At 40.0% G+C, this 12,783-nt stretch overlaps 1 long non-coding RNA gene across 2 annotated transcripts in view; it reads left to right on the forward strand.

The window, feature by feature from the left end:
• Positions 1–12,783, forward strand: part of LOC138118550 (uncharacterized) — a 219,774-nt gene that overhangs the window by 160,874 nt on the left and 46,117 nt on the right. The gene's annotated exons all lie outside the window — the stretch shown is intronic.

A 12,783-nucleotide genomic window follows, 5' to 3' on the forward strand; every position in this document is an offset into this window, starting at 1 on the left:
TCCCTTGATATGATATATCAGATATTGTTGGGGTTTTTTTCTCTTCCTGATTACTGTTCTTCCTCTTATAACATTTTCTTCCATGGAACTCCCCATGAAGGATAATTCTTAGTTTTGTGGGAATGCAAATACCTGAGGGGTTTTCTGTGTTTTGTACTAAAAAGCAGAAAACAAGATTTAGATTTAGTAGGTGAACAGTGAGGCTTTGGATTTAATCTCCTTGACCCTTAGCTAAGCCTATGTAATCTACTAAGTTTCCTACTGGTATTTCATTGAGCAAATAACCATGTTTGTGCCAACCAGGAATTAAGCTCTAACTCTTTTTGTCCCATGAACTTTACCATGGCTTCTGTGATTAAAGCCTCCTACTTCTTACCAGATATTTTTTCATCTTTATTAACAGTATAATATGATGTAATATGGGTAAAGTTCAGTCCAGAGTTCCTTGATGTATTTTATGAAACATGCCACAAAGTAATTAATTTTAACTTTTCTTTCCAAGAGCTAATTTAATTTTGACTTAATTAATATGATGCATTTAATTAATATAAAATTATAATAGAAAAGTGCAAATTAATTTGTAATCCATCACTTGAAAGTTTGTCTCAATTAGAAATGCATTTACAGTTTCATGCAGATTGAATGGCAGTGGACCTCTTAGTAGGAAACTTCTTTGAGAGAAGGATTGGAGTGAAATTTTCAGAAAAAAAGGGGTATTGAAAATTAACAGAACTTTCACCAGTTCATACAGAAAGCCATTTTTGTTGTGGGCCAAAAAAAGAGCAGTGTTTTGGTGTTTTTTTGTTTTGTTTTGTTTTTTTTTTTTTTTTTTTTTCCTTTATGAACACAGAGCTATACATAACAAAAGGCTTCAAATTTAATGCTTTTAACGTAATGATTGTCTGGTAACGCTGCAAACAAAAGCATTTTCATTTTAGGTAAGTGCAATGGTGCTTATTTTCTATTGCCACCTGTGGCCAGCACATTTTGTAGAAGACAGAGTTTTTTGATTTGAATTGCTCTGCTGGGATTTGGGGGCAAAGAGCAGGGGAAATAGGGCAGACTGCTGCAGCACCTCTATTCCAAGTCAGAAGATTTTTCTGGAGCTCAGAGGACATCATGTCTCCTATAGGAAGAAAGAGGCTGATATTGAGGTAAAGGGACATAGCTCCTTTATTCTCTAATTTGGTGAGATGTTTACATATGAGAATGTTAATTGACATTTCACAAAGGAATGACTTCTAATTGCTACCACTAAGCTGGGTAAAGGCACTTGTCTTTAACCCTAAAAAGAGATCTGTTTTCCCCTAATAATGAAGTCTGGTCCTCCATCAGTTTAGGAAGAAATGCTCATCAGCTAAATTTTGGCAGTACTAGTCCTAAAGTGTTTAAGACTGGGGAGAGCACCACCCACATATCTTGCCTGACCTAGTTACCTGAGTCTCAGATGTTTTTTTAAGATGCTTTCAACAGTGTTTCTTCCCTTTGATTCATTACTTTCATGACATCTTTGGAAGGTAATTACAGATCTGTCAATGAAGTCATAAAATCATCATGAAAATTCTCCTGTGCAAGTCAGAATAAATACCATGACCTCCTTTTGCATTCAGTTCTCTGATCAGTTATATGGACAAACATGTCTGGTGTAGGCCAGGTAATGGTTTGAGTGAACTCTAATTCAAACCATCATTTAAAGTCTCCATAATTATTTGAGAGATACATACATCTGTCAAAATTCCTTACAGGGTTGTTCTTTTACCTCCTTCCATTTTTTTCCATCTATACACTACTTCATGTCTTTTAAGCCACTGCTTTTGAAAAACATGCCAGTCACCTCTGTAGATTTAGGAACAGACCTAATTAAGGTGATGTGTGTTCCCTGCTGATTCCATTCTGCCAAAAGGTGCAGAAGAAAACAGAAATGAACTCTGAGACATCAGTTGAACAGATTTGTCTCGAGTTTCTTTTCTATCAGTAATATTCTTATAGTGTTACCAAGCGAGCCTTAAAAAAACCTCTGGTGTTTTGGTGAGAAAGAAAGAGATCATTGTGTTGCATCATTTGTTTATGTGGTATCTGAGCAAATGAGGATAAGTGGTTTCTTTTTTACTTTGTATTTTAATTTCCAGGGGTGATAGACTTTGTTTTAAATAGTTGGCTTGCAAGATAAATATCTTGGTGGCAATGTGCTTTTGATACACAGCCTGATACCTTCACTTTTTAATTAAATTAATCTGGGCCGTGATTGAGTTGTGAAGCTATAATTCTGATGGAAATTACACAGATGAAGTAAAATAAAGCCAAAATACTGTGCAAGATAAATACAGTGCAGCGTGATTTCCTCCCACTTGTAAACCTGGAACTTGAGGTGAGCTCTTCGTTTGAAAGCGCAGGGTGGGGTTTGGGGTGGTGGAAGCCCAGATGTGGCAGTGCTGCCCATTGGATGGCATAGCTTTGGAGCTGAGCTGCTCCTGCTGCCTGGGGAGCATCAGCAGAAGGGGACAGAGCACAGCCTGTGCAACATCAGATTTTAAAGCATTCTCTCCTTTTATTGCAGTGCCTGACTGCTTTCTTCTTCCTCTTATCAGTAGAGTTGGAGCCCAGATACTGAGTGCAATTTTTCTTTAATTAACGATAGTTCCCCAATATCAGCATTGCTTGAGGCTAAATGATTCATTTTAGTAAAGGGTAATGTCAGTAACTGTATGAGATTAAATAATTTGGCTAATTTTTCAGAACTTTGCTCTTTTTAAAAAGAGATCTTTTCACTCACACAGTAGAAAAGGATGGTTCATTTACCAGCTTTTACTTGTGAAGTGTTTTAAAACTGTAAACAGTTCCTCTCAGTGTCAGCTTAACGAAGCAGATGACAAGAAAAGAGTTTGAAGTTTGGGATCACTTCCATGCAAATGGAGTGATGTTACACTTGGATGGCTCTTTGCAACACAAGGGCAGTTAAAGGTTCATGACAAGTCAGAGTGGTTCAGCACTCTACACAACAAAAGGATGACTGTGCTCTTTAAATCTACGTACAATAAACAAAAAAATAATTTTGTAGCCTAAGTGTTTTAACGTTGGGACAAGTTTTTCACCTGATTGCAAAACCATAACTTTGAAAGTTGGGAAGTTTTGGCACTATTTGCATAGCTGTCAATACAGCAGCCAGAAAAAAAAAAGTATACTAGAAGAACACATCTCAGGCTGTAAGTGTAGACACTAAAAAATGTTTTTGACTTAGAATATGACTTAAAATACAAAGCATAAAAAAAATCCTATGTTTCTAAACTAGTCTAGAAAATATGGAGAGGGAAATGATCCCCATTTCTTATCTAAAGAAGCAGCTTCAGACGTGGGACTGGAAGAAAACCCCATGGTTTTCTGTCATTTCTCGAGATGTCCTCAGGACAGTTCAGGCTGTGCTTGTAAGTGCTTCTATAAAGGATGCTCAGCTGCCCACATTGTAAAGAACCTCTACAGTCTGGAGATCTCAGTGGTCCTGCAGTCACACCTGCCTTAGACTGAGCCTTTCCAGGTGCATCCCAGCATTCTTGCTGTGAGCCAGTCGAAGTTTTGGAAATTGGTAGTAGGTAATGAATGGATTTATTTATATTGCCTCGAGACTACAGTAACCTATTGTTATTTTATTTTTAAGCAAGAAGACAGCTAAAAAAAGAGCATTCTGTCAGCAAAAGCCTGGTAAGACATTTTAACTTTTATCAGAAAAAGAAAAATCACAACCCTTTGTTTTGGAACATCATTCTTCTAACCCTTGGAAAGCTGCCTTGGGCACTGCAGGAAGAGACCTTTTATCAGGGTATGGAAGTTACCTCCTACTAGGTGCACACTGAAGTTTTATTGCTGTTCCTTTACAGATTCCATTTCTGCTTCTATTAGCCAGACAGTTAAAACTTGTTAAGCATCTTCAACTTAATCAGGAATCACATATTTTCTTTCTCCTTTGAGATGGGCTGCAGTCTGACAGAAAGCCGAGCTGCCATCTCAGCACTAGTGCTAGATGATTCTGTAGTAAGAATCAGGAATTTAAATGTCTGGGTTGCAGTGTAATGTCCAGGTCGAAGTGAAGTCGTGTTCTCTTGGAGAGCATCACTTTCTGACTGTGGAATTTAAAGAGAGATTTTTGTTATGCAAGCATGTCCACTAATATATAAAGAGCAATATGGAAATATTTCAGGCTCTGTTCAGAGAGCTAGGATATTTTTACATTTGATGTGACTACAAAACATTTGTTCTCAGTGAAGTTCTATCGATCTGCCTGTGGAACTTAAGGGCAGAACTCAAGCTGGGTGGGATAAAGCCACCCCTTCTTTCTCTCCAGCTATTCTGATATTTTAATGGGACAGGAAATGGAAACCAATTGTTCTCCTGATTTCTGAGTCTTAAAGAAACTGTGTTTCAAGACTACAGTATTCAAATTGCTAGAAACTGCATGCAGCATAAACAACTATGCCATCAAGTCATCAGTTTCCACTTTCCAAATCTTGTGAAAGTCATCAGCATGTTAAAGATGGGGAATCTTGGACACTTTTAGGAAATAGAGAACCCCAGACAAACTGATGCCCATGACTTACTTTTGTGTGGCTATTCATACGTGCCAAGAGTGTATCTTTACTTCAGGTGTGAGGCAGAGCTAAATTTGAAGGAAATGGAGCACGTCCCAGCATGACCTCTGTTGCAGGCTGCAGATGAGCAGCTGTGAGGGTGATCTCACACTCTGAGTGTGATCCTGGCAGCTCCTCTGTTGGCTGTTGCACTGGGGTACAGCACAGTATGAAACCAGACAAGGACTGCTGGTGAGAGACAGGGCAGGAGAGCTGAAAGGGGCATTTCATCATCTTGCAGGAAAGGATAGGACATATACCTTTCTGCCTTTGTAGTCTGGAAATGGAAAGAGTTTCTCAGAAAAAAAAATTCCACCTTCATTTTCAGGCCAGAAATATGGCCCAGATACTGCCAGAAGATCCAGGTGGCATCCTGGGCACGGGGAAGGACAGTGATGGGTCTCACTGCTGTGCAGTGGCTGAACCCCCGTGGCTTTGCTATTTTTGTCTTGTATGGTGCACTCTGCAACTTTCCAGTGACTTCTCTGGGAGAACTTGATGATGAGGAAATGATGATATGGTGTCTTTAGAAAATGCTAGTGGTGCTTTTTATTGTTTTTAAGTTTTTCTGGGTTTCTGAAAGCAAGGTAGTATAGGACAGGCTGCCCACAGCTCTTGCACTACTGAACTGATCTTAACTCATCTGTTGGCTTTACCAAATTGCAGCACCGACTATAGACAGCATAAAATGTTTCCACTTGGTGGTGGAAACACATGACAGCAGAGACACCTCCTTGTGTGACTTAATGATGAAGTAAACATGGGAAAGCTGACAATTTACCAACTCTCAACACAGAAAGGAGCCTTTTTTTGTTTTATTTTCTTGGCCACTATGATGCAGTAGGTAACTGTTTTGTTTGAGTAATAGATGAGATTATAATAATCTTATGCAGTCACTCAGTTTTAATCAGCTGAGTGGGAAATCTTGGCTTTCTTATCAAAGGGCAGTAGATAAAAAGTGGCACCTTTACAGATGGTTTTGAAGGGACCACTCACCTCCTCTCTTTCAAACAGGAACTGCTACTGAGGGACTTACCTACTGGGTGAAAACACCTTGATTAAAACAGGGTTAAATCTAAATACAATTATGTATCAGGGGGATGCAGGAATGGTTTCTCTTCATTGGTTTCCATAGCAAGTGCATAAAGTGAAACAAAAACAGTAGGAAAAAAGCTGAATTTGCTGATGAATCGTTCAAAATGACAAAATAAATCTGTTCTTACAGGCACTGCATGGAAACTTTGTCTTTTTGGGATGTCCAAACAGTCCATGCAATTATAAAAACAGCCCATGAATACAATCTGTGCACTTGTTGTAGTAAGGAATGAGTCTTTTCTTTCTTACCATGAGATCAAATATTTAATTGATGAAGGAAGAGAGAGATCTTTAAAATTAAAACTTTGTCTTCTCATAGGCATAAACTGTATTGCAGAACTACTGCCTATGGCTATTCTGTTCCAACACAAATCTGAACATTTGCATCACATCTTTGCTGTTAGAATTGGACAGTCAGACCTCTACAAACTCTGGGGTCTGCGATTCAACTAATGCTGGGATAAAACATTCATTTAGAGAAGAAACAATATTTTGGACTGTATAGGTTAGAATATGTGCATTTCACCATTCATTGTGGTGGGAGAGAGACACACAGCCTAAATCCTGCAAATGTAGTGGGTTTAAGCCCATCTTTGGCCACTTTCCCTGCTAAATAATGACAGTTACAAATATCAAGCTCAGTACCAAATGTTCCTGTTCAACTGCAGTTTATCAGTGATGATGTGGTGGGTTGACTCGAGCTCTCTGCCAGCTGCCCACACAGCCACGCTCTCTATTCCTCTCCTCAACAGGATGGGGGAGAGAAGAAGATGGAAAAGCTGGTGGGCCTGGGCAGGTTCTGTCCTTTCTGGAGCACGTTCTCCGTGAGGTGCCCCAAGCCTTGTTGAGGCTCAGGTGTGACCAGGGTGGGCTGTGCCTGGCACAGGGCAGCTCCAGGCTCCCCTCACAGAGCCCTCAGCCCTGCTGCTGGCATTTAATATTTCTGTGGCTTGTGCAGAGGTTGTCAACAAGTTTTGTAGGTATGTTCTGGAAGGCCAGAGGAGTCACCAACCTTAACAGCAGAGCCCACCATCTTCAAAAGGAGAATCTGAGACCAAATCTGTCTTACTCTGGCTTTTCTTTGAGCTGAAAAACAGCATTAGTGCCTTTTATGTGCTTTATTGCTGTAAAGATGCTTATTACTGCTTGCTGTTTGAATTGCCACAGCACCTTCAGATAGATGACAGAAATAACTGTTCCAGCCATTAATTGGGTGGGTTAATACAGAAATTGAAGGATGCTGCCCTATAATGCAGGGCCAAGAGCAGCCTGCAGAGAGCTGCCCCAGTCCTGCAGGGTTTGAGGTGCTGGTGCTGCTGCCGCATTCTGCTCATTGTTTATGGGCTCTGATTCATTCCCTGCAAGGTCTGGATGCAGAAGCATTTCACTTAATGGGCAGAGACGGATGACAGGCTTTGGGGCTGGGGTGGGAGGCTGCTATTATGTAGTTTACCAACAGATGCACCCTTCTTGCTGGTGATAATTGCTGAATGTTTCTGCAGCCTCAGAGTGTAGTCATTCTGCTGCTACAATAGGGTGTCATTTCACTGTAAGTGGCAGGGTGAATCATGGTAAGTACAGCATATCCAGCAGAACAAGTAATTTGCTGACTTAGTGCTATCTATGTCTCACGATATGCAGGTAAGTAAGGCAATTTTTCCTAAAAGAAGGAGTAAAAAGCTAAAATTGCTTTTTCTTTATTCCCCTTCTCTCTGTCTTCCCTCCCCCTTCTCCCCGTGATTATTAGACAAAAGCCAACTAAAGGCAAGGAAAAGAATCATTTCTGGTAGACTTAGTACTGCCTGAGTCATCAATCCTTCACAAAGACCTAGGGCCCACTTCCTTTTCATTTTATTCCTTTGGCTTTTAGATTTATAATGTTGTTAGGAAAAAGAGATTCAGTCTCTTGGTCTATAAGAACCTGTTTAAACATAAAGAGGCATTTACTTACAAATAGCACCGTATTGCCTATGCATTTATCTTGACAGTCCAGTTTAATTTATAAAGCATAATGTGCTTGTAACTCAGCCTGAGAAATGTAGTTTAGCAAGCACTATTGACTTACTAAATCTCCCTTCTCCCTCTTATTGTAAATCTGATAAACCTAAAGAAGCATTCTGGGTACTAGAGAATCTAAATAGTAAAGTGGGGTTCTTCAAGAGGATCTTGATAATGCTTCACTTAAAACTGCAAGTTGAAGCAGTAGTTTATCCTATTGTGAAGTGGTTTAATCTTTCCTTGATCATTTCTCAAAGATGTGGATGTGCTGTACAGTAAAATTGCCAGATTTGTGCTGAATTGCAGCTTTAGAAGCCATTATTCTGAAAAGGTTATCTAAATTGAATGGCTTTCAGATGACTTGTAAAGTCATTAGAAGACTTCTAGCCCTTTATGTGTTTGACCGCACAACCTGCTGTGATTCATTTGGACTCTGAGATGCAGCTTTACATCTGTTGTTTGCTCCCTGATTTGCAAAGGGATGTGTGTGTTCTCCCATTTCTGACAAAGGCAGTGTAACATTTTATTTTAGCTTGCTGCTTATACAGAGATCAGTTATGTAAATCCCATAACAATGATCTATTTGCCATATAAATAGTGCCAGGAAGATAGAAGGTTGAATCACAGGTTATAAGCTTAAACACAGACTTCACACTTCCAGTGCCTGGAATCCTCTCACCCTAATGCTTTAACTGCTTGTCAATTCTCAGAGAAAAATCTAAGTTCCAAGTTTCAGAAAAATCTGGCTCCATAAAAATAGATGTATTTTCTACATTTGTTATATTACTTGTGGCAACTTAACACCTGTTTTAGCAATAGAGTTACACTTTGTTATGGGATGGTTTTTTTTGTTTCATGTTTTTAAAATATGCTTAGAAGTAGTTTAACATTGCTGCCTTCTCTTATTCTGCCTTGTGATATGGCAGTAGCTAATGACAGCTTTTTAACGAGTGGTCCTGGCAAATACTTTGCTCAGCTTTTCTTATCGGGTCTTATTATTTACACTTTGATAACTTTTCAAAATTTTAAAATATATTTTCATTTGGGGCTTATTTTTAATATTTTGTCCATTGGCTAACCAATATGAGATAAAACACTTTTTCTGGGGTCAAAGACAAATTTCCAGCTGTACTGTCTCATATAAATATGTTCTCACTCTCTGAGTCTGCAAGAGATTAGGGAGGCACTGTTTGCCTCTGTCTCTACATCCTTAGCATCATAATATTCTCTCATGTGAGTGTCTTCTCTCTTAAGATTTGCTCTTAATAACTTTCTTCAACCTGACTTTTATATTCAGTTCTTCCAGTCAGTTTTTCATTACCCACCTTGATCTAGCAAGATGTTGCAGAGATTATTCCAGCACAAATGGGAGAGGATGCTATCTGTTCATGGGCAGATGGCTCAGCAGTCCCCTGCACTAAATAACACTGAGTCCCAAGCCTCTCCTTTCTCCAACTGTGCACCTTCCACTAGAACAAAGGACGAATTTATTTATTACCTGTATTTACGATGGCAATATCTTTTTCATGTTCAGGTAAAGCTTTTTTCAGCACTGTGATCATAGAGAGAAATGGCCTCACTGTTGTGCATGGTTTTTATTCAAACTGTGGCGCCTACAACTTTCAAAGGAAGAAGCAATTAAAGTAGAGTGATTTTCTGGTGTTATTTTGGTTAGATTATTGTAAATTTTGAAGGAGTTGAAAGATCTTAGATGTGTTTTTCATATTTGGACAAATGACAGTGAGGATGAGGCTGGACCTTGTGCACTTGATCACAAAAGAAAGCCATGTTCTCATCTCTGCTATTGATCTCAAGCACATAGCAGCCAGCTGATTTATAAATATTTTTCTTTCAGGCGACCCTGCAGGTCCACATCTTTCTTCCTGCATCAAGTAAACAGTAGTCTAATTCTCACATAAATCCCGTGCTGTGAATAAGTAGATAAAAAATCACAAGACATTCAACTTCATTGGTTGCCCCAGCACTTTTAGGGGAATTTGAGATTTAATTTTTGTGTTGACTATAATGTAAGGAATGCTTTGCAGTATAGAAAGGGTAGTTGCAGGTAATAAGAATGCCATGTACAAAGCAGGACTTCCATGAAAATGGATAAAACCCAAGGTGTCTAAAAACCTGAACAAAAATCTCTAACTGTGGTTTGTCAGCTCAGTACGGGAAGGAATAGTTCTTGTTTTTGTTCTTGAAGCCAGTCGGGCAGAAAAAGAAAGGTAATGAGGAAGTGATTATTCAATTAAAAGTTGTCTTAGAGGAAAAAAAAAATCAGCACTTTGGAGAGGCTTGTAATTTCTGAATTCCAGATTCAATAAAATCTCAGACAACTTCATTATCAGTAAAGTACGGTTTAATGATTGCAAACAGAAAAACAATTTAAACTCAAACGCTGCAAAACGTAGAATGGAACTCCGATCCAATGTGACCTGAAGCATTCACTGAGATGGACACTTGCAACGGGTTAAATGTGACTTGGATCACATCCCAGCCTGCAAGAATGGCTTGCTTATCCAAACCCTGCACTCTCCTCTCTGGCTATCAATAAAAGATGAGCTTGAGAAGAAGTGGGTATGAAGAGTTTGATGTTAGGCCATTTGCATGTTGGTGTCACCCTGTCCTAGCCCCTCAAAGAAACCTCCTTTTCAGCAGATGAGTTCCCTTGTATTTCCCCATCAACCTCTGCAGGGAAAGGAAGAAATAACTCTGAGATACCACCATGATGTCCTAACACAGCAATTCATGTACCCAGTGGGTATCTGGTACTCTGTGCTGGCTGTTAGGGGTAGAGCAAAGACGAGGCTCTGGCTGGATATTTATACAAGGGTTGGTCCCTGGAGGCTCTCATTAGGCCATACAACCTGGGCAGGCTTTTGAAAGCAATCAGCTGATGCTGAGGGGATTTGCACATGGAGCAGAGATAAGATTGACCAGAGTTAGCTCTCAATAAACTAGTTCAGGTGTTTGGCTTTGTGTGGGCTAATTGAACAAGTTAACAGCTATTGCTTGTGGAGGCCGTGGAAGCTCAGGTAGTGCTGCATGGCACTGTACCCTGCAGACAGCTGAATGAAATCAATGTGTTTCCAAAAGAGCTCAGTGGCGAGGCCAGCCAGAGCTGCTGAGTGCTGAGCACTTAGGGAAATTTGGTCATTTTATTTTAATGTGATTTATTGGACTTAAGATCAAGATATAAAACAAATCACTTTTACGTTTTCCTAGCAGTACAGCTGGAATCTACTCGTGCATGTTATCTGTGGCTGCTTTCTGATGTTTGTGTGTTTATTATGCACAGCAATTAAACACCCCTTTTTCCTAGACAAATTAGAGCTGTGCGAGTTTGTGATTCTGCTGGCAGGCTTACAAATCTTGCTGTGCAGAGCTCACAGTGTTTTCAAATTTTTCTGTGTCACGATGTATCTTGTATGACTAGGGTTGTTTCATTTTCATAGCAAAGCTATAATGATTTCATACTGATTAAGTGGAAATAATGCCAACTTCTGGAGCTTCTTTGCTTAGATTTTAGCATGCTGCACTGCAAATACCTCATCTTATGTAAGAGAGGATGAAATGTGTTCCTCAAACTTATATGCACACATGTATGAGGGTGTGCATATCGGCACAGGTTTTGAGCAGTATTTGCATGTATACATGCAGGCTGGAGTACTCAGGTAATTACTGTGAGCTGCTAATGGTAATGAGTGATGTGATCTCTTCCACCACGAGCACCCCTTTCTGCTGCAGCCTCTGCTGTGCAATTTTGAGCACAGTTCCTGGCAGGGCCAGGAGCAGAGCAGGACAGGTCTGTGTGTTGTGCCCAGTAAGAATAAGGGAGGAACAATGTGTTTTGTTCCCCTGTGGCGGAGGAGTCCCGGTGCTGTTGGCTCCCCACACACCCTGCAGGCTCTGGAAGGCCACCAGGTAGACAGCTGTTGGGCTTATACAACAGACAGCCAGGCTGGCAGTACATCAGGGAGGAACTGGGCACATTTACAGGAGAAACCCATCAAAAATACATTGAAATCAACACATTCCCACCAAATGTTTTGATTTTTACATGTGGAGTGTTTTTCCATCAGAAAACCCATTGGAAGGTTTCCAGTCTTTTTTTTTTTCCCCCCTCAGTTAGATTCCCTAGCAGAACTGAAGTGAAAGTAATCATCATTTAGTGAGCATTTTCTGTGATAAAGTGTGAGATGCCTCAGAGGGGAATTCTGTGAGCTGTGGAACAATGATATTCTGGTATCTCTGATAACCCCTTTGCAAGATTTCAGTATCTCTTTGTGGCCACTTTGCATGCTCAGTTCCAGAACTTTACCCCCACAACCGAAGAAATGTGTTCTGGTAAAGCTGGATGTGCATCTCACATTGCATAGCTGACTTAACAAGAAGAAATTCCATGTGTCACAATAAGACATTAGGTCCCCCAACCCAAAGGATGAATTCAGCATACCCAAGATGTTTTCAGAATTTAAATTTTATCAGTGTGATGTGTATGCTTATGGGGGTTATCTTCATCTTATAAGACTGTAAGTGAGGAAGACTAGAAGGAAAAAGCTGCCAATGATTTACTGCAAAGATGGGAAAGTCAGGAGAAAAAAGACGTGAATGAAAAGGACATTTTCCAAAGTAAAAGTCTGAATGCATTTATCTCTTTGCCCCGACTTCAGGTGCACTTGAATTAGAAAGTTTTGCAGAGGGATGAGCATAAAGAGTAGGGGTTCTTGCAAGATAAACACAAAAGGACAGATGAAAAGGGGCAGGAACTATACCACCACCACCAATTGCATCCAGGAACTAAGTTCATCTTAGTTTGAAACTCCAAGAGGCAAAGTGGGAGTGAGGTGCAGTCGAAGCAGCAGTGGAAGGGCCAGAGCCCACGTGGGTTAAGGCTTGTGAGGAACATCAGAACCATCAGCAGAGTTTCTCCTTTGTATTCTTTCGCAGATATAAAAGCCAGAGGCAGAGGGAGCAGAAAATCTTCCCCAGGCTTAATGCTCTGGAGGAAAATATTATTTTCCTTCTGTAATGCACTAGCTGAAAAGCTGTTTTTCTTCTCTAAGTT

Source organism: Aphelocoma coerulescens, chromosome 14 (genome assembly GCF_041296385.1).
Source record: "Aphelocoma coerulescens isolate FSJ_1873_10779 chromosome 14, UR_Acoe_1.0, whole genome shotgun sequence".
NCBI classification, from domain to species: Eukaryota; Metazoa; Chordata; class Aves; order Passeriformes; family Corvidae; genus Aphelocoma; species Aphelocoma coerulescens.